The sequence below is a fragment of the Pelodiscus sinensis genome, chromosome 10 (genome assembly GCF_049634645.1).
Source record: "Pelodiscus sinensis isolate JC-2024 chromosome 10, ASM4963464v1, whole genome shotgun sequence".
Taxonomy (NCBI): Eukaryota; Metazoa; Chordata; order Testudines; family Trionychidae; genus Pelodiscus; species Pelodiscus sinensis.
The window spans coordinates 38,710,039-38,732,824 of NC_134720.1; the positions used below are offsets into that span (position 1 = coordinate 38,710,039).

The 22,786-nt window shown below is 41.6% G+C and overlaps 1 protein-coding gene, 1 long non-coding RNA gene and 1 pseudogene across 12 annotated transcripts in view; 2 read left to right on the top strand and 1 right to left on the bottom strand.

Annotated features, from left to right (window-relative positions):
• The window catches only part of PHC3 (polyhomeotic homolog 3), a 117,041-nt gene that overhangs the window by 72,529 nt on the left and 21,726 nt on the right, over nucleotides 1-22,786 (bottom strand). The window lies entirely within an intron of this gene.
• Nucleotides 1,563-12,810, top strand: LOC142830792 (uncharacterized). The gene is made up of 3 exons (XR_012906291.1): nucleotides 1,563-1,684; nucleotides 2,539-2,688; nucleotides 12,675-12,810. It is a non-coding gene; the product is annotated as an uncharacterized LOC142830792 (long non-coding RNA).
• On the top strand, nucleotides 12,827-15,295 carry LOC112545745 (A-kinase anchor protein 4 pseudogene; annotated as a pseudogene).

A 22,786-nucleotide genomic window follows, 5' to 3' on the forward strand; every position in this document is an offset into this window, starting at 1 on the left:
CAACAAATTGAGGGAAGTGATTATGGTCCAGCAAATTCCCTGATTTGGACCAGTCAGGGTCCAAGGGGCACTGGACCAGGAAGGTACAACCTGTATAAGAACTTTTAGTTCTTGACACCTCAGAAACTGGGATAATACTGACAAACTGGAAGGAGTTCAGAAAACAGCAAGTTATTAAAGGATGAAATAAATGATTAATGAGGAAAGATTAAAAGCACTAAATATATATTTCTTGGCTAAGTTAAACTTCAGAAGGACATATTGCATGCACTATTGTAGTAGCCATGTCAGTTCCAGAATATTGCAGACACTTCTGTTGGTAACAAAGAAAAGCTTTTAGACTTGAAGAAGATTTCTGTATGGCTCAAAAGCTTCTCTCTCTCTCTCTCACTAACAGAGGTTGATCCAATAAAAGGTATTACTTCATCCACTTTGCCTCTATAATTAGAGGCCCATAACAATATAAATATAGGAGAATCAACACCAAGAAACAGAGAATTATTTAGTGTGATACAGTGCAGTTTGGAAGAGAAATATTTTAAGAACTGCCCTGCACTACTGTTTTTGGTTGTGCTGCAACTCAAGTTAATTAGGTCCAACTAACTCAAATTAGTAGAGTAAATGTTAGTCTAGACACTCACAGATATTTGTTTTTGGTTAACCTGAGTTATTTCACAAACAAAATTGCAGCCTAGACAAATCCTAGAAATAACTGGATAAAATTAATACAGGAAAATATTAGTCAGAAAACTACCTACCTGACAGAGGAAGGTACTAGAATGTGGAGAAGTATGTAAGCTAAGAGGTAAAAACCACAGAATTTGAGATATTTAAAACTACCACTGAAAAAAACACTATATTCAACAATGAATATTACATTGACAAAAGAACTAGATGACCTAATAGGTTTTGACTATCTGAGATTTCTGTGATTTATTGCACCAAAAATGCAACTTTATCAAGAGTCACATAATACTCCTTAGGCTATGTCTAGACAGCAGTTGGGAGATGTTATTTTCTGCTTGGGTTAACATACATGTACTAACTTTCTTGGACTAGTATGCTAAAAATAGCAGTGTGACCATGATAGCATGGCAGTAGTTCCAATTGAGTACAAACCTGTCTGTCCTTCTAGAGACATATTTGAGTGGCTAACACAAGTTAACTGTGCTACATGGCCACACTTCTATTTTTAACATACAGTACTAGTTTGGAAAGAGTTAGCACATGTAGGTCTCCCTGATATGCGAATCACACATCCCAAACGCCATGTAGACATACCATTTGAGTTTTTAGGACAATAGAACTTGACAAACCAGACATTTCTGAAAATATTAGGGAAGACGTAGTAGTTCATTGTAACTGGGTTCACTATGCCATGGTCACTTAGAAACCAATCATCTAACTCCCAGTATTATGTCATAAAGCCAAAGCTAACAGGAACTGGGCTCTCAGCTGGCAGTCTAATGAAGTCAGCAATGATAAGCATCCTCCTCTCTATGATGGAGGGAGCAGGTTTCTTTTACCCTCCCCCTTACTTTTGCTTTGTACTGTATTTTAGGGTGGCATGGGTGAAGACTGAAGAGCAAAATTCTTCTAGTAAGGTGAAAACGAAGAGCCACAATAGCTTCAGAAATTCCATAACAAATTCAGGTTTATGTTGGGCTTGTCAATTCAGAAGAAGGTAAGTGCAAGTTGCTGTGTCACAGCCAGTACCAGTATTTTGTCTCCCCAGCTGTAGTACTGCAGTGGTAATGGGAGGGTGAATCCTCTCTCACAGCCTGTTGCATTATTCACTTTGCTCACTCTGGAATCTCTCAAAATGCAATAGTATTTATCTCATGTCACTGAGAAGTTGTTAGGGTTTGAGGGCTGAGATCTAGGGATGTAACAAAGGGTTATTACAGTTGCAGTCTAGCTAACATCTGGGCTGAAATATACATATACCTTTGGGCACCTTACGAAAATTTTGTCAAAAATTGTGAAAATATTCTATATTGTAAAAACAAACAAATGGAAGTCTGAAAGATGCCACCAACATGCTATGGCCTGTATGGAGGGAAACTGTACTGAGTCATAGGTCTCCAGCAGAAATGGCCCAGACTTCTGTTTGTGTAAGATTTTAATGTGGAAACAGGGGCAACTAATAAACTCGGTCTTGTTTTGCTGCAGAAAAAAAGCAGAGTGGAGTATAAGGGAGGAAGCTAGAGAAAGGAAAGAAGACAAATGAGAAAAAGCAAGTAACCGCTGTGCCAATTTTAGGAGAGAGTCCTTAGACCCATATGCAGGAATTTGGGGAAGAGTGGGTGCAGGCTATGGGAGGGGCTAGTGGCTGCCCTGCCACAGCCACAGCCCAGCCCAGCCCCACCCCTGCGGCCTCTCTCCTGGAGAAAAAAGGGGGAAATCAGCCACAGGCTTCCCCTGGTACAGGAGAGGGAGGCTGGCAGCGTGCCACCTATGCTTTATCTCGGCTGGCCGGATCACAGGAGAAAGGGCAAGTACCAAGCTTGTATTGTGTCTCCATGTGTGTACTACCAGGAAGAAAATGACCTGGAACAGCTGACAGGCAACTCCAGCAATGACAAGCAACTCTACCCTGCAGGAGTGAGGTTACAGATCCTCAAATATTTGCGATGTTATGAAGCACTGCTGAGCAACTGATGGATGAACTCTATCAGAGATGGAGAGGTATGGTTTTACATATCTAGCTATATACTTTAGAAATGTGCATGTGTGTCTGTGTGTGAGTCTGTCTGTTCAAGAACTCTTCCTAAACAGTAAGAGCTAGGGCCACCAAATTCAGTATGTAGCTTCCTCTTCTAATTTAAAACAAGATCAAGATTTGGTTGTGCAAGGAAACCTGGGAGTGCCAGGAATGGGACGGTTTTCCATAGCATGGAAAGGGACGGGCTGTTTGGAGGGACGCTATACTCACAGTGGCCACTGGGGGAAGTGACCCTGCAGGGTAGCGCTATACTACAGAGTGATCACTTGGGGTACTATACCACCAAGAGAGTGGCCAGCAGGGCTGGGGCTCACCATCTTGTCTACCACCAGACCAGGTTAGTGAAGCCCTCCTGCCTAGGAGATAGTTCTTGCTGACCCCCTGCTCTCCCCCACCCTCACAGGAGTTGGGAGGAAGAAGGGAGTCCTCACCATTCCCTCCCACCCTGGGAGGGGCCAGAGGAGAGGTAGGTAGACCCTGCCGCCACCCCCCCCCATCCCAGGAAGAGCTGGGGGGAGAGACGTACTGGGAGAGGCCAGAGGGAAGGGAGGGAGGGAGCCACTGCCTTGGGGTTCCCCCAGGGAGAAGCTAGTGACTACCTCCACTTCCTGCTCAGAGTACCCCTTCTCCCAACTCCCTGCCCTGAGCCCCTCCTCACCCCCTACCCCGACTCCCGCATTCCCCACATCCCTAGCACTCTGTCCTGAGCCCCTCCTCAACTTTAACTCTTGCACCCACCACACTCCTGGACTCCTGCCCTGAAGAACCCAGGCAATGCCATGTAAGGCTTCTAGTTCAATATAAAAGGGAATAATGGACTTAGTGGATGAAATTAATAAAGTAAATGTAATATATTTGGATTTTGTACAGTGAAACAATCAGATTTATTCTCTCTTGAATTCACACTCAGAAAATAAAGAACGTGAGTTTGCAAAACAAAGTAAAAAAGGTCAATGGAATTTAATACTGTACACTCAAAAGCATTACAGTACAGAGATATAAATAGCTATCTAGCTGTGGGAAAACAGCTAAATTCTGTTTTTAGTATTGAGAAGATTTTGGGTACGTCTAGACTGCAAGCTTCTTTCAAAAAAAAGCTTTTTCAAAAGAGCTCGTTCAAAAAAAGCTTCTTTTGAGAGAGAGCATCCGCACCTCAAAACCGGATCGAATAAGCAATCTGCTTTTTCAAAAGAGAGCGTCCGGACTGCATGGACGCTCTCTCGAAAGAAAGCCCTGATTGCTATTCACAGAATGGCCACCAGGGCACCTGTGCTTTTTTTGGATTGCCTCTTCTTTCGAAAAATGTCCCTGTTCTGCATCCACACATGCCTTTTTTCAAAAGAGCTCTTTCGAAGAAGGTGTTCTTCCTCGTAATTTGAGGTTTACCAATGTTGAAAAAAACCCTGCATTCTTTCAATTTAATTTCGAAAGAACGCGATTGCAATATGAATGCAGGTGAAGTTCTTTTGAAAAAAAGGGCAGTTTTTTCAAAAAAAAAATGTAGTCTAGACATATCCATTGACAAACTAGAAGAATTTCAAACAAGGGCAACAGCAATGAATAGGGAACTAAAGGGAGAGGTTTATGAAAAAAGATTTAAAAAAATGAAATGTACCTAATTTGGTTAAACAATGGTTAAAAGGGTAAATAATAAGCATATAAACATTCTTACCTTAATATAACTAAAATAAATTAGACAAAATTAAGAGAGAAAATGAGGACTCAAACATTTCATGCTAGTTAAATAATCCTACAAGAAAATGGGGGAAGACACATAATCTGAGAGATTAAAAATTATCCTGGACAAAGCCCTGGAGAATACTCTGAGGGAACAATCCTATTTTGACAGAAAAATGGGTAAGACCATTTCCATCTCAAATATTTGTTTCTATGACATTTCACTAGTTTGAGAATAGCTGTCTAAAGAATAAAATAATTTATATAATGTCCCAGTCAGTCTTCCTCCCTCCCTTTAACACATTCTAATTTCAAATTGACAGATTAAAATAGAATGCAGATAATATAATAGCATTGTTTGGCCAAGGAAATTTCTCTGAGATGTTACATTTGAAGTGTTGGATAAGACGCTCTGTCCACTTAGAGTATACTACCTTCCTTGAAGAAAGAAAAAAAAAAAAAAAAGCATGTTCTTAATTTAGGTTAGCTAATTAGCCAACTCAGGTTTCAAACAGCAGAAGACATGGCAACTCTGTTAACTTAGGTTATCAACTCAAGTTCCATCCCAGGCTCCCATGAAGGTATTAACTCAAACTGCATTAAAAGCTGAGTTAAAAGCAAAGTCACCATTTCTCCACTACCACTGTCACCCAAATTATTCTAACCTGGGTTAGCTAAGAACACTCTCACCCCTGCAAACTGAAGACATACAGAAAGAATCAGGGAAATGTTTGCATTTCCCCAGGCATAATTCAGGAAGAAAACAGGGATAAAGAACTTGATCAAGAAAGTTTTCCAAGCCTGGATGTCATCAAGTGTGTGGAAAGAGAACTGAAAAACTGAATACTCAAGAAAACGGAGGAATCAAATCATTCAAGCTGAGAAGTTCCTAAGAGTGTGCTATAACTCCCAACATAAGTAACAGCAGACAAGAGGTCAGTTCAAGTCACACAGGGACCCCATCATTCTTCAAGGAAGGATGCTCTGATGATACAAATGAGGGGCACATCCCTCCCAAGGAACAGAAAAAAAATCACCCATGCTCCCTGTCACTAAGGGAGCCAAGGAAGGAAGCTTGTTGCTCTCTCTCACCATCTCTTTTCTAATCTGTCAAAAACAACCCAATTATGTCCTGAGGCAACAAGGACCAAGCACCTCACTAGAACACAGCCCTCAAAATTTAGGTCTTGTAGTTCCAATACTCATTGACACCTCTTTTATTTTTAACAGCAATCTTCAATAGCTATTCAAATGACACTTGCTATTCCCAAATCTGCCTCAAGCCAACCTCAACATTAGCTGGTTAGAAAACCAGTTCAGATTTCATAATTACAACCTTGTTTAATCTATAAAAATTAATTACTTTCTTTAAAATAAATGTGTGACTGGAAATGTGATCTGGATACATGATAGTGCTTGTTACACAGTATTCAGAGCACTGCAATCTGATCATATATTGGCTTTTCTTTGGTTCGTGAATGCTTAATGAGCCAAGAACCAATCTGCAAATATTAAAAACAACTGAGTTTCTAGATTATTTACAAAATCTCTTTGGTCATTACTGATAATTCACTTCAGTTACCGAAGTTTGGGTCTGACCATGACTGAATGACCCATCATTTACAAATTGGAGGTATGGCCCAAAACTCATTATAGCTTTGATTTTCTGAGGGAGAGGATGCACTCTTGGGGAGGAAGACTTCTCTTGCTAATATAGAATAGCTTACTGTCTTCTGACCATCACCACCACTATATTCAATGCCACTAAATTGGACGCCCACCAATAGTTTATTGGCATTTTTGCATGAATAATGTTTTCCATTTATGTTGTACTGGTGCCTCTGGCTCTCACATGTTCAACTGTGTGCTGCATAAGTTCAGCTGTTGCAACTATAAGGCAGATATCTGGCCTTTTTCTATTTTAAACTCAATTATGTATATTTAGCTCAGTGATATTCAGACAGGCTCAGGAGCTGCCAATGGCTCTTTTATGCATCGTCTGCAACTCTTTGCTGCACATAATATTAAAACACTGTGTGATTTAATTAAGCAATCTTAAGCTATTAACAAAACAGGATAGTGTTACTAGATTATTAATCACTGAACACTTGGTGAGTCATTCTGCTGTGAGCATAAAGTAAGTGAAACAGAGTTCACATTACTGTGGTGTTTTGGAGTAAAACTGATCACTAATTTGGCTTCTGAACCATCGAGAATCATTGATTTAGTTAATGATTTTGAATTCCACAGTGTTTTTTGAGCATCTCCACTACCGTGATAGTCATCTTCTAAATACATCTACCACATACCAACAGTTACCAGTATCTCTCTATTCTGGCTGCCTGCAGCGAGTAAAAGTAGGAGGAGAGTTTTGGCTCATGCCCATGTCTGTCTTGGTAATGTCAACATTAAATAATTGCATTTTTCACTACCAGAACCATTAACTCTCCACTTTACATCTTAAATGTTTTGTTCCCATAAAAACCATTTCATTATCGGCGATCATATCATGACTAGAAAAATGTTCAGAGGAAAAAAGGAGTCTGTTGCCACAAAGACAACATAATGATGCCATGTAGAAGACTACAGTCATTCGTAATATGGACACCAGCTTAGTAGCATAGTCATTGTCACAAGCAAGTAATGCTGAAAACAAAACAAACACTATACCACCAAACCATTTCTGAATACAGTGACAAAAGAAAAAAGAATCTCTGAAGAAAGAACATATGGTGAATTCACCAAACCAATCCTCACACAAGATGAATAAAGAGGATTCAGATGTGTCTGGCTTTTATCTGAACAAATTAAGATGAATATGTGCTATGGCCTGCTACTGAAGGCCATATAATCCATGTTTTGTATTTGCATTTTTTTATTTTAATGAAATAGTTGGAGTCTCACCAGATAAGCATACGTGTTTCTACATAGGCTATTAGCAGAGGCAGAACCCACAGCACCAAAAACCCATTCAATATACACACGGGCCCCAAATCAGCAAAATTTAAACACATGGGTAACACTAGTAATCTCCTCGATTTAAGTGGGACTACTCATATTCTTAAAGATAAGCTCTTGTTTAACTAGAACCCAGAACAGCAATTGTCTTGGAGCTGGAAAATTGTGATAAGTGAGGCTAGCTACATACATCTTTTCAAACGCCAGAACAGCAATGCATTTGTACTGACAGATATCACCTGATGTTGTGCAGCTCCCTCCACCGCTCATGAGTCCTTAGACATGTCTTCCATGAGGCTGTCACAGCATTAGGCAAACAAGCACATTTGGTGAATAAAGGTAAATCTCACTTTATGAGAGAAATAATGTATATCACAGCTGTGTTACAACCTTGGCTTTTCCAACACACACAGACGTCCTTTATGATTCAGGGTGCATAATGTTCACTATTATTCAGCAAACACACATTGTGTGTGTTCATGTTGCTACTGCTGGCATCAGAAATGTGTGTCCTATGATCAGGTGAAAAGAGTTTGCTCACTTTCTGTTACCAATATGTTTCACTGCAGCACCCAGGTCATTCCACATAGTGTAAAATACAGGATCTCTCTGGACTATGCAGTTATCACACAGTATATCATATAATTCAGCAAAGATGTCACTATGTTTGTGGGAGTTTGTTGCTTTTGTAGCAGTGTGTCAACTTGTATAAGTGATGATATTGGGAGATGCTACTGCCTTCAGACTTGTATATTAAAAACTGTGGCTTTTGCAGAATAGGAAAAAAGTTGTCAGAAATGTTTCATCACTTCTTCATCCTCACCTATAAATGAAGTATGTATAACTCTAAATGAATATTTAAGATTGCACATACCATACGAACACTGTAAACAACAAAACTTATGAATTTCTGGATGGATGTTCATGAAAGTGAAATGACTACTGTCTTCTATTCAGATGATAGTTATGAGCGTGAATTGCATAAAAGCGAATAAAATTACTGTGCTACAGTCAGACTGTGCTACAATCTTTCCCCTACCAAAAGCTTTACCCTTTCTAAACACTTAATTTGCTAACACACTGTACTAATAAGATATTGCATAACTCTGGCCAATGGCAAACTTTATACATCAGAATTTAACTGACACTTTCACTTTATGTACTCTGCAGAGCATACCTTCCCTCAGCACCTATAAAATACATGAAAAAGCATACTGGTCAAGTCATCAGTAGAGTGAAATGTGGGATACCCCATCACAAGGAAAACCCTTGCCAGAGTCTCCACTAGCAGCTGCAGCAACAGTCTCAGCCAACTCTGTCTCAGTGGTACCAGGTGCATCCAAGGCATGGTCTTCCTCTCCTATGGTTGCCAGGTGTCCAGTTTTGAACTAGACAGTCTGGTATTGAACCAGAGAGTCCGGTATTTGAGCTTTCTGCCCAGAAAACAAATTGAGAAAATACTGGACATATAAATGTCCGGTATTTTCTAATTAAGTAAAACAGGGCAGAGCGAGTATTATTCTCCCACCATCCAGGGCCGATTCACAGCCTCCAACGACAGCACCAATTTCTACCTGCGCATGGACTGCCTGAGAGCAGAGGACAGTGCTGTGTGTTACTGCGCCAGATACACAGCAAGTGGAAGCCAGACACAAAGTGGGCTCAGACACAAACCTCACAGGCAGCAGAGGCTCGGTGGCTGGTGAGGCCAGGCAGGAGCAGGCATGCCCGCCTTGCTCTGTGCAGGGGTGAGCGGGGCTCTGACCAGTTGCTCCCCAGAGCCAGGCATCCTCCATGTCCTGCTGAAGGGAGAAGAGAAGCCCAAGGCGATGCTGAGCCCGGGGTGCAGGTGACTCAGCTTCCTGCTTTAGCTTCCTTTTGGGCACTCACACCCCGCCCTGTTCTCCTGCCAAAGGCTCCTGCCTCCAGCCCTCTGACCCCAAGGACATGGAAAACGGGCGGTGCGGGGCTGAAGCTTTCTATGAGTGAACCGCCAAAACACGCTCCATAGGGCCGCGGGACTGATCTTGAGGGACGTGAGGTCACTTCACTCCTCCCATTGGTGAGAGCATCCTCAGGATTCCACCGCCCAGGCACTGCACAACCCATGGGGAGGGACCATCTGATGTTGCTCCCTAAGGCCGAGTGTAAAACACAGCACACGAGCGTGTCTCTTATAACGGGGGGCCAGAGCCAGGAACCGAGCCTGACCATGCAGGGTACCAGGTGCACACACTGCTCCTGAGTGATCCTCCCTCACTCCCTTCTGCCCCTTCTGAATCCTCAAGCAATAAACTTCCCATATCATGCATATTTTGGGAGGGAAGGGGAGGATTGACAAATTTTCATCAAGTGTGTCCAATATTTTTGTTGAAACCGTCTGGCAACCCTGTCCTCCCCACCCTCACCATGAACAGTAGATCTCATCCAAAAATCAGAAGCAATCTTTTCTTCCAAAAACCCAACAGAAGAAGGAAATTTGTTAGCACAATCAGCACAGTCTCAGGGAACAATGGCTGACAATTGACAGGAACATTCAAATAATCGAGAAATGCCTCTGACTGGCCCTCTCTGTCTACACTTGCCCACTGCTTGGTATCTTCAGCCAGCAATTTCTGTGAGGAAGTGAGTTTTGCCTACGAAAGCTCACAATATTATATTTGTCTCTAAGGTGCCACAGGACTACTCGTTGTTTCTGCTCTGTTCGCTGATAGGCCTTGAAAGCTACCTGAAGGCTGCACTTCAAGCTGTGCTGCTACCTTGCAGAGTAGCATTCAGAGATATAATATGTAATATGATCACTCCACACAGATGGCAAAAATATGGTCCCACAAGTTGATGGAAATGTCATCACCTAGGCAACATTTTTGCCTCACTCCTCCTTTTGACTGTTGATCAGTATGAATCTGCTGTATGAAACTGAGTGACAAAGTAGTAAACTAGTTACTTACAGGAAGCATTTCTTCCAGTCTCCTGGAGTAACTTTGTAGCTAAGTAATCTATGTACTCCCATACTAACTCTTAGACAAAGACTATGGATATATACAGTGTGGCAGGAAAGGAACTCCTCAGCAATAATAAAATGAATATGTTGATATTGATCTACTCAGGCACAGTTGTATTCATCTCAAATGGCACTGTTCCCTTTCAGAACTTTAAATATTTATGACAACTAAAGGGCACTGATTCTGCTGAAGTGAACCAAAGCTGTAGTATTGGTAAATACTATATTTCAGTATTGTCTCAGCTATATAAGTATGTTCTACCTTGAAAAGTGACCATATAAAAAGATCACATTCTTAATTAACAGATAACCCTTTGTGTCTATTCAGTCTCATCAGTGAACTTCAGTGAAAAAAAGTAAAGAATTGAAGGGTTGGGGTTTTGTGTTTTCCCCAATCAACTTTTTACACACACATACTCCATAGCGTTTCAGAGGCAACATAACTAAGAATAAAGATTTTAAATGTAAAGGTCCCAGTTGAAGTTAATGGGATTTGACTCAGACCCCAAGCCATCTTCCTCATCACCATAACCGCTTACTAAATTCAAAACAGTGACATCTTTGCAAACACTAATGGTACAGAGGCTACACAAGGCATAATGTTAAGCTCATGGGGTTTCACATGCATTGCAGAACATAATTGACCTTTATTGCTAGTAGTTGTGATCAGGAACAAAAGCAATCAGCTTGATAGGCAGTTAGAAAAAAAGCCTTCTATTTGGAAATTGAAAACATTTCATCTAGAATAAAATTAAAACAATAAATACAGAATCCTATTATCCTAGTCTTACTTTATAAGTTTTCAAAGTTAAACCAGATAATAATGCATGGTTGTTCACCATGTGTTTTAAGGTAGATTAAACGAAAGCTTGTGTTTGAACATGCTAAAAGTGCTAGCATCTCTCATGAACATCTATCCTGTCCACACATACAGGAAAATGCCTAGTATTGTTATCCATACAACTTCCTCCCTGTTAACACTAGAGTTATTACAACAACTATACTGTCATGGACACTTGCCCATACCTAATGGCTCCCAACCTTTTTTGTACTGTGAACCAGCAAACCCAAACTTTTTGTGGACTGATAATATTTTATTTGCATATTCATTATTTGTGTAATGAAATAATAAACATGCAAATAAAATGTTACCGATTCGCCAAAAGCTCCTGCCCCCAGCGCCGCCGCAAACAGCCGGCTTCAGGTCTGTCAGTCACCACGTGGCAGGCTGTTTGTGGCGGCTCTGGGAACTGGGGGTGGGGCGTACCCTAGCTCCTTGAGTCCCCCAGTGCCAGCCCTAACCCCTAGAGACCCCCACCCCTCCACTACTCCCCAGTGCCAGTATTGACCCCATAGCCCTCTCACTACTAGCCCTAACCTCAGAGCCCCATAGTGCCAACTTCCCTCTCTGGATGTCCCAGTGCCCCCCAATGCCAGATCCCCACCTCTTAGAGACCCCCAGAAATAAAGCTCCACCCTCCTCACTTAGCCGTGCGTTGCTGATCGCTGCTACCTGGGTCGCAGCTGCTCTAAGGCTGCTGTGCTGGGTTCCGTGCAGCCCTCCCACTGTGCAGTGAACTGCTCTTCTGCGTCCGGGAAGAATCCCTTCTCCTGCCAAGAGATGGCTGGCTGACAAGTGGAGGAGGACACGCCTCTCCCAACAACCGCAGCAGGAGAAGAGGTGCTGAGTGGTGTACCCCATCCCCGACCCTCAAGAGCACCATCGCCCGGTAGCCAGTGGTTCACAGCCTGGCACTGGCCAATGGATCCGCTGCCTTAGCCCTAATTCCCCACTGAGTACAGTCGTAAAAAGGAGAGAAGTTAATATTGCTTTTGTTTTGGGGACTTTTTTTTTTTTAATAAAAGAATTGGATAGGACAACATATTTTAAAAATATATTTTTCTGGAGGACATCCTAAAAGCATGTCCAAAGTGTTTGTCTCTAGAAGTGTCTTCTCATTTGAAGCTGAACTCTGTGTTATTCTATCAAAGTATAGATCTATCTCCCAGAAGAAAGTATAAATATTTTCAGCAAAAAAGCAGTTTAACCCTTTTTTTGTCAAGTTGGGTTGCCTGCTACTTTAGTTATGGTTTTGAGAAGTGCTTCTGTTTATATGGAGAAAAAGACAAATAGACCACCCTCTTCTTTTGCTCCTCCTGTATTTCAACCCAACTTTCCCATAAGGCAAGTCAGATTTCTCAGAAGCCAAAAATGGGGAAAAAAATATAGCAACACTTTGTTAAATAATTGGAAACACAGCACTAGTTAGTGGTAAAAATCTGTTCTTTATGATGTCACCACTACTATAGAAACGATGTGCTAACAAAGGTGAAGATACCATCTGACAGTAGAAGACCATGGAAAGTTGAGAGAGGAGGCAACATCTCAAATCTGGCAAGGTCATCATAGCAGCAAATTAACAGAAAAACGCTGGTTACAGTTCTATTTTGAACCTGCAGTGATGTCTCAGGAAGTTGACTGGTTAAACAGCCAAGCAGGTGTGTGTAAAGTAGACCTCTACAACTCTAATGCACAAAAGGACAAGGACCAGAAAGTGATCTGTTTTGTTGATGTCTCCAGCCTGAATGTAAAGGACAAAGATTCAAAAGCAAAGAAAGCTGCTAGCCAATACAGTAGCATCTCTGAACCTTCAAATGAACTTGATCTGGGGAATCTGGAGGAAAAGGAAGTCATTGTAATAAAGGACAATGAGAAACATGATCATTCTAAGACTGAAGGAGCAGTATGTCTTTTTAAACAAGGTTCATCTGATGAACTCAGTGTTGTGAGCTGGCTCAACAATGACCTTCAGAAATATGCAGTTGGATTCCAGCATGCACTGACCCCTTCAGGTGCCCCTCAAAAACACAAAGGTAGCAACAACTACATTGATTCATCATTGTCCCAAAACAGTGATACATCTTTAAAGTCTGCTGGTGCCCAAAAGGGAAAGAGAGATCCAGATGATGTTTCATGCTATGTAAATAAGCTCTGTTCTTTGATTTTTCAAATTGCACGTAAAGAGATCACAGATAAATTGGAAGGTGCTGCCAATAAGTGTATACACCAGACAATGCACGACTCAGCTGCTGAAGGGAAAACCAACAATCTTGGTTCTATGAGCAAAACTCCATCACAAACAGTGAATGCAAGCATACAGGACCCCCATGGTAAACTACCATCTGCCAGGTCATCTCAAGAAAAGGCAGCCAGGAAGGAAGATACTTCAGGATCCAAGAAAACATCACTCTTCTATGGTGAGATGTCTAATCAAAGTGGCTGTAGAAAGGGAGAAAAGTCTGGAGATAAACAAATGTGTCAGGAAGCAAAACAGTCTGGACATGATGATTCTGGTACTTCTGTAAGCAAGGGGTTAATGGTTTATGCAAATCAAGTTGCTTCAGACATGATGTTTTCATTTATGAAGACCATGAAAGTCCAAAGGAAGGACGGAAAGACAACTCCAGCTTGTGTAGTTTTGAAGAGAGTAGTCCTCAAACACACCAAAGACATCATATCAGACTTGATAGATTCAACCATGAAAAATCTGCATAATGTCACAGGGGTGCTCATGACAGACTCTGATTTCGTTTCCACAGTGAAGAAAAATCTATATAACATGGGAAGCCAGAAATCTACTGAAATTTTAGAAGTAATGGTAAAAAGGTTGTATGCTGTCCTTGTAGCAGAACATAAGGATAAGGGACAGTCCAAGTCTCACAGCCTAGCATATACCATGCTGAAAACAGCATTCCCATCAGACTCAACTTCTCAAAGCATGCAGTTTGCAACACTGAAAACACAGAAGAAGGAGAAGGAAAAAGAAAAGCCAAAGATACTGACCTGTGCTGAGAAAGTAAGCGAGCACATAATTAAGGAGGGACTTACCATGTTACATTCCAAACAAACAGCAAGCAAAGCTCCAGAAAAGGTAAGAGGGAGTCCAGAAAAAAAGCCAGAAAAGGCCAGCACCTCAACAGAGTCACTAGCAAAAGACCTCACTGTGACAGCATTAATGCTGATACAACAGTACTTACTTCAACAGACAAACAGTGGCAAAGAGACAACCACGCATGATTCAGGTACTTCTTCACTTGGGTTTGTTTCTCGTGAATCTCATTTTGACAAGGCTGGGAAAAGTCAAAGCTCTAAGTCTCTTACAATGACTACTGGTTCAAGGAATATTCCCCAAGAGCTCAACTCCCAAAAGGGAGATATATCAAGCATCCTCTTATCAATCATCCAGAAGGTCTTACGCGAGGCTGGTTTCAATATAGATGACCATTCCAATGAGACAAACAAGAGTATTAAACAGGCTGCCACTACTGATAGTGAGTTCAGCAAAAAGGCCTTATCTATGCAGCCCAATTCAGTCATGGATCAGTTTGACAACATGGATCAGGTCAACAAGAAATTTATTGATCAACTGGTGGAATCTGTGATGAACTTGTGTTTATTCATGACTAAATGCAACAGTTCTGATTTAGTGACAGGTGACCTATCAGATGAGCAAAGTGCAACTGGTGCCTCATCGTCAAGAAACAGATCCACAACTTTTGATAAGGAAGGGTCAAGGGAAACTTCACAAGTAAAGTCGCGTGGAAAACAGCTATCAAATGTGCCATCTGATTCTGAAGTGATAGTGAACAACCAGCATGCCAATAGTAGCACACAGAACAAGGAGCTCCAGGCTATCCTCCAGTGGATGGCTGCTTCCCACTTCAATGTGCCCAATCTATCATTCATGAATGAAGATGAAGGGAGTTTGAAAAAGCTTCCTCTGTTGGCTGAAAAAGCAGCAAAGAAGGGCTGCAGCGTGGGGGATATTCTCCAGGAGGTAATGAGGTACTTTGAAAAACAACAGATTGATGCTGCTGTGGGAAATGTGTCTCATTATGGATTGATGGACTGGCTGCTTGCTAACCTGTGAACAAGTGCCAACTCCTCCCTCTCATGTTACTTCAACCCAGCTAAATGCCCATCTTAACTCCCTGCTGGAATAACAAGAACAATACAACTGATTTTCCTGAGAACACTGCACTGAATTCCTCAGGTTGTTACACACTAGCTGGGCAATATCATGAATAAAAAAAATACCACCCTTATTGCCATTAATTCTTTTATTATTCACTTCATCAGAGATTTAATTGCCACACACCTACTAGCCTGAGGATAGTACTGAAACAAAAGCAAATATGATAAAATGAGGAAGATATCCACCAGCAAGATGCAATGGCAATGCTCTAGTGCAAGGGTCAGCAATCTTTTCAAACCAAAGAGCCAAACTACATCAAAATTCAAAACAGGTGGGCAAGAAAGAGCCGTATAAGAATGCCCATTTGCATGACTGAAAGTATACAACTTAGTATTATTGGTAATTGACATGATGATTAATAATAGCATAAATGAAACATTGTACTCACAGACTTAAATTAATTTGAATTCTGTTGCATCTTTTCACACATTTCTTTAAAGATTATATCATATCTGGTCAAATTCAGCTTCATGCACGCATTCAAGTTACATGAGTATAATGCGTTTTAAAAATTTTGTATTTTTCATTTTAATTTAAAAAGTTGCATGCATTTGGGGATGACAAAAGAACCATATTTGGTTCCATACTGAGCCGTTTTTGGCTTGAGAACCATAGATTGCAGACCCCTGCTCTAATGAAAAACCGAGCTCCCCTGCCAAAAGCTGCTGGGAAGTTGAAGGGTGTTGGAATTTCAGCTAGGGCAGGGGTTCTCAAACTTTTTCACGTGTCCCACCCCATTCAAAGCAGATCTTTCTGTGCACCATCACCCATGATGACAAATTGGGTGCAGGAGGGGATAAGGCTGCAGAGTCTGGCTGGGAAGTAGGGAGCAGGAGCAGGCTGAGGGTGGGAGATATGGCTGGGAAGTTGGTTGCAGGAGCAGGCTAAGTGAGGAAGGGATCTAGGAGGGAGGTTGGGTGCATAAGCAAGCTGAGTTGCGGGTCTGGGTGAAGGGAGAGTGCAGGAGTGAGGTGGGGGTGTAGGGTCTCAACAGGAGAGGGGTACATGAGGTGCGTGTGGTTCGGGGGGGGGTCTCAGCATGAGGGGAATGGGGGAGAATTACCTGGCTCCATGCTTCCTGCCATTCCCATTGGCCATGATTCCAGCCAATGAAAGCAGTGGAGAAAGCCTCCAGGCAAGCTGTTTCTTGCACTGCCATTCCCCCAGCTGGGGAAAGGGGGAGCAGCAGTGTGCAGAGCCACTTCCTCTCCCCACCCCCCACCAAGTTGGATGCAGCCTGCAAGGCTCCTCTCCCGTGCCCTGCAGCAGGAAGCCAACACTAGTGCTCCAACTTGCAAGGGGAAGGGGTGGGCGCAGGGCTGGAGCACCAGTATAGGCTCCCCACTGCAAGAGGGGGGGATGAGCCCCAAGTCTGCAGCCAAGCTGCAAGATGGTTGCGGACAACTAGTGTTCCACGGACCACACTTTGAGAACCACTGGACTAGAGAGTTGATCATGGGCCCTACTCACAGTTTTGTGTTTCATATCATCCTCTGACTAGCAGGTGTCTGATAAGTTTTCATGTTCATCTTCCATTAGTTGCTAGAAAGAGCTTTTTGATCTTCTCCCTCCTACGAACCTGCAGGATGCTGCAGGGAGTGAAGGGTGGGATTGAAGAGATTTGTGTTCCAGTAGCTCTTTCCAAGTCACAGTTTTGTTTCTTCCCCTGTTAGTTTTCCTCTGCCCCTGCTTAGAACCTTCTAAAATAGCTGTAGCAGGAAATTAAGTCAGTTCTCCTGCTATCCACTGGGTTCTCAACAGTATCAGTAAAAATGAGCAGAATCTTTTAAATGTCTTACTGCTGTTGTTTGGCAGTTACCAACAGCAGCAAAGGCACCAGAGCCATCTCTCTGCAAAAAGATGAAGTAACATAGGTTTATGCTCTGTTCATATTAGGACGAGTTTTTCCACAACCAGAAAGTCTATAAAGGTGGGAAATTTTAAAATAAAAATTTAGATTCTTCAGAGATTGATGGCTTCTTCTTGCCCAGGATTGTACCTCAAAGGACATAATCAATTTTAAAATAAAAAGCATGTATGTATCTGTAAATACATATTAACGTTATAATCACTGAAAAGAGTTAAGTGTTTTTTCCAATTTATTTACTTTCATTGTACAAAAATGGCTGTTAAATGTAGTTTCACTATAATTGATTCTCCCATTTGTTTAGATAAAATGTAACTGTAAAATCTGAAACCAGTAGGGTAGCACAAACACACATGTAGTCACTAACAATCTTTTAAACTGTCTTTCTTGCTAAACAATGAATGGATTTCAAGCTCACATTTTCCCTTTAAGGCAATAAATCCTGAGATTTGCTCTTAGATACACACCAAACTGAGAAGCGAGAAACGGACTTTTAACCCCAGTTTCACTGCTTGTCATGATACAATGACTATCAAAGAAAACATTCCCTATGCCAGAGGCAAGGGGAGGATATTAGGGAATATAATCTTAGAATTTAAGATCCCAGGGAGGAGAAAAAGAAGCAACAAATAGCTAAAATGTATCTGAAAATTAATCACAAAGAAAATAATTTCCAGAAGGGTTTTCTTTATAAACATGTCATGTTTCTAACCATTTATAGTAATAGCCTCATTTATTCAAAATCTTTTGGGACAGAGAATAAGTTTTCACATGTTTACTGTGGGGTTTTACAAATTAATCCAATTTTGTTGTTTCTTTATGAAAAAAATTAACATAATTTAGTATCCTTTTTAAAAAAAGGATTAAGAATTGCATTAACTAGAGATGCTTCAATGTTGTATTTTAATATTTTACTTGGATTATTATAGAGAAACATGATATCGCTATTACTGAGGGGAGCTAAACGGTTAACTGGTAAGCATGAAGCTTAATGATATACTTACTGGTTGATCGGCCCTTGCTGGTGAACACTGCCTTAGCCAGCTGTGCCAGACCACAGCAGACCCAGCCACAGAGGGGCCAATGAAACCAGGCATTGGGACCCTACGACTATTGCAAGGCTGGATGTTAGTCCATACGGTAAGCCTGAATTAGAACAGCTAACTGTTTTAATAACCCTACTATTATTAAGGTTACTTGATATGTGCCATTATAAATACCTTTTTTTGAAGTTGCATGTAACTGTCAAACTTTAAAGCGTTTGAGCAAAAATGTTCAATGCTAGGTGTCTACCTCCAGCTTGTTTTGTTTTGGAAAATTTTAGCCTAATTTTCAGCCAATTCTGAAAGCAAGCCTAGGAGAAAATATTTTGTTCTGGCCAAGTTAAGGTTAAGTTGTAGTTACATGGCAATGGTAGCTCTGAACTGCTGTAGGTTGTGCCAAGTCCAAGGACATATACTGAAAGCAGAAAGACTACCTCTCCTGCCCTTGTCACTGACTCGCCTGCTGGGTCCAGGCAGTCTGGAGGAATAAGCTGCCTGACTCAAATGCAGAGGGGAAAAGAGCCAGACCTGCAGGAGGGCAGATAGAAGAGACTGGAATAATGAGCCTGAGAGGTTGGGGGACAGAAATTGAGACTGAGAATGACTGAGATGGGAGGGAAGGAGATGAAGACGGATCTGACAAGGAGATAAAATGATAGGGAAAGAACTGGGACTGGCTTGAAAAGGAAATTGGAGGGCGGCACTCAGAACAAATGTGGAGCCCAGGAAAGGAGAATGGGATTAGGAGCCAGTGGGAATGTGGGTAGGGGGTACATGTGAGACTTAGAGTGAGGAAAGAAAGACAGATCACATGTGGGGCCAAAAGAGTGGAATGGAAACTAGGACTGCGAGTATGAGAGTAAGAATTGGATGAGAAGCCTGAGGAACAGAGTTTGGGACTGGCTAGGTGATGAGAATGATCCTGGGCCAAGGAGCCCAGGGGATAGGAAGAGACAGGACTGAAACAGCAAGAGTTTAGAGGGGATGTCGCAGAAAGAGATCAGAGTCTGTGCCCACTGGGGAACATTCCTGTCCAGAACCTGAAATGGAGTCCAAGACCCCACTGCTGTCAGCATATAACTATGAAATCCACCAGCTAACTCTCCCTCTTTCTACTGCTGCTCCACATATATGGCAACTTATTATAGCTATCAGTTACTCCTTAGCTCAACTGGCAGAGATGTATGTGGTGAATCTAAAAGTTCCATCCCTGCTGACCACCAATGTGGGTGTTGATATGATGCCCAATTATTAGATTTTTTTCCTCTTTTTTTTAAAGTAATAAATTACACGCAAAAACTACATTAAAAGATTAAGCTTGCAAAATCAAGGCTAAATTAAAAATGCCAGTAATTAAGGTTGTGTGTGAAACCTTAATTAAGACTCCTTGTTCACATGCATTCTGAGAGCCTTTCATTACATGATCACATACCATTTTTTCCAAAGGATTTCTTCCTCATTCAGTGCACAGGATGGGCCTGTTCTGGAAATGAAGCTGGGCTGTGAAGTGAAGGAGACTGCCATGACAGGCATTCCACAGACGTTTGTTGTAAAAGCAGGAAAGTATGTAAGGAAGAGAAAGGGCCATCTCATGATTAAGACCCTAGAGAAATGGAACCTATCCCTGCCTCAGAGTTCCTACATGATGCCAGTAAAATAAACTGTACTTTACACAGACGATTACTAGTTGTGTGTTCTTCATTTTTTGGGTGACGAACTTAAGACCCTGCAGTCTGATCTGCAGAAGTGCTGAGCACTCAGAACTACAACTGAAGTTAATGGAAGTTCTGCTTTGAATATATGAAGTGCTGTGTAATTAGGCTTAGCAGAATTTTTTAATAGTTTTAATGGATACATCAGTGTTTATTTTAAGCAGCTTTTTCAATGTTTATTTCCATTTTCACAGTAGAAAAATTTGTATTAGTTTTTTTCACAAGTGCAGTACATATCTGAATCATAGTCAATTTGTGATCCACTATAAACCCAGATCTTTTTCAGCAGTGTTGCTGCCTAGCTAGTTATTCTTCATTTTGTAATTGTGCATTTCAGTTTTTCTTCAGTGTAACACTTTGTACTTGTCTTTACAGAATTTCATTTTGTTGATTTCAGACCAGCTCTAAATTTTCAAAGTGCTTCAAAGTGCTAGCTTGATGTCATCTACAAATTTTATAAGCACACTCTCTTATTATCTAAGGACACTTCCATTATCTAAGTCACTGATAAAAATATTGAACAGTACCACACTCAGGACTGACCCCAGTAGTACACCATTAGATTTGCTCTTACAGTTTGACAGCAAATCACTGATAACTTTGAATATGGTCTGTCGTGGCTGATTCCCCACTCTGACACAATGAATGCAGAAGTAGGGGCCCACAAAAGTACCCCAAAACCTTGTTTCTCCAGACTTTGGTATAAAACTTCCCCCCACAATCCTAAAAACCTAGATTTTGGGGATAAAAATCCGCTGCCACCATCATGTGCTTTTGAACCCGTGAACAGGGGTGGATACTTGAAACCAACCCCAGGGTACCCCAAGCTCTTTTCCCCAAAGAGCTTGAAAAAGAAAAGAGAAAATACAAATTGCAGTCTCTGGTAGCTGCCCTCTAGTCGGAGGCATGCAAATCCCACAGACAGATTTTCCAGGACACAGAACTGAACCAATACCAGATGAATAAAAAAGAAAAAACTTTTATCATCAAAAGTCACCAATTAATATATTTATGGGGACTCCAATGGGCCCAAAACTTAGTTTCAAAAGAGGGGAAACCCATTTCTAAATGCACAAACATCAGATTCCCATTCCCAAACCATAAAACAATAAAACCTAATGGATTTATCTAGACTTTGCCCTACTTACAGATGGCGAAGAGTCTTTTCTTGGAGAGGGACATGTTGTCTGTCCCCCTCAGTATCTGAGAGTCAACTGCCAGGGACAAAGGAGAGAAAACCAAAAATTCCTTTGTTCCAGTTTGAAATTCCTACCTGCAGTTCTATTGGCTCACCACTACCTGGCTAGGTACAGTTAACCCCTTAGTCCCCAGGCTGTTGGCCATCCCTCATAACCATGACATGGTCTTTGAACTAATTTTGCATCCACCTTAAAAGAGCTTAATCTATATCTCATTTCCTTAGTTTACTTATGAGAATGTCATGTATTAGAAGCATTACTAAAAATCAAGATTTCTACTGCTTCTACCCATCCACTTTTCACTTCCATCTTTCTGTGCCTCATTCCCTACTTGTAAAATGGGGATATTACCACCCTCTTCCATCAGAGTGGTATTGTGAAAACTAATAAAATAATATTTGAGAGTGCCATAGAAAATTTCATGCATGTCACTGGGTGACTAGACCCAGAGGTTCTCTGTTGACAATCTAAGGATCCTGACACACCTCATCCCAGAGAGGAGCAGAAGAGATGTCCTCTCAGTAGTCTGGAGTGGCTGGACGAGTATCCAAACAGGGGCCAGGAGGGCCATATAAAAAGGAGCTGCAGAGACAGACAGTGAGTGGCTGCAGGAGCTGGTAAAGAGAGGACCAATCATATTTCTGGCTGGCTAAAAGAGAAGCAGGACCATGGACAGCTCAATGCAGTCTTAGATGTAAAATCGCATTTAATTAGTTAACTAATTAACATTAAGTTTAACTGGTTAACTGATTAAACTGGAGGTGTGCGGGGGGGGGGGGGAGGCACTCCAGCCTGGCTGAGCTGGAGCGTCTATCCCACCCGTAACAGCCCGGCTGGAGTGGCCCTCTCACTGAGAGTAGGGGCACCCTCCACTGGTTAACCATTCACATATCTAGTATAAGCAGGGACTAGGGAGATAAAAAGAGGCTCTTGGATGGCTGCAGGGGATTGAGCAAGGACTGAGCCCATGGAGAGCTGCAGGAGAGGAAGCCCTGGGAGTATGGCCCATACCAGGGCCAAGAGAAGGTAAAGACAGTATACCCTGGAAGGGATTTATTATGTTCCACCTACTGTGTTTGTTATGTTCCACCCACTGCCACAGGGCTTAGTCACTGACAACTCACAGATGAAACCATCTACCAAGGGTGGGAGCACTCATGAGAGCTTCAGACAGACTTCAGGGCACGCACTTGATCAGAGGGGTGCTCATCAGAAGTGAGTGCTGATCCCATTACAAGAAATTAATTATTTTCAAGGCTTGAGTACTGTACTGTAAATATGAAACAGGTAACACATTGAACAATGAGGAGAAAACAAAATATTGAATAGCTGCTCATTAAGTAACTATTATCCAGTCTGTGGACTGAATGAGGGAGAGGTGCTACAGAAAAAAAGAATGTGGTCATGGAACTAAACATGGTATTCTAATACATATACACACACACAAGGCTGAATTAAGGTGACACATGCAACAAGTAATTTTAAATTGTGGCATTTGCTAAACTTGTATGTGCTTGATTCTGGAATCTTATTAATGTTCTTTACACATTAATGTGTGTGCAAAA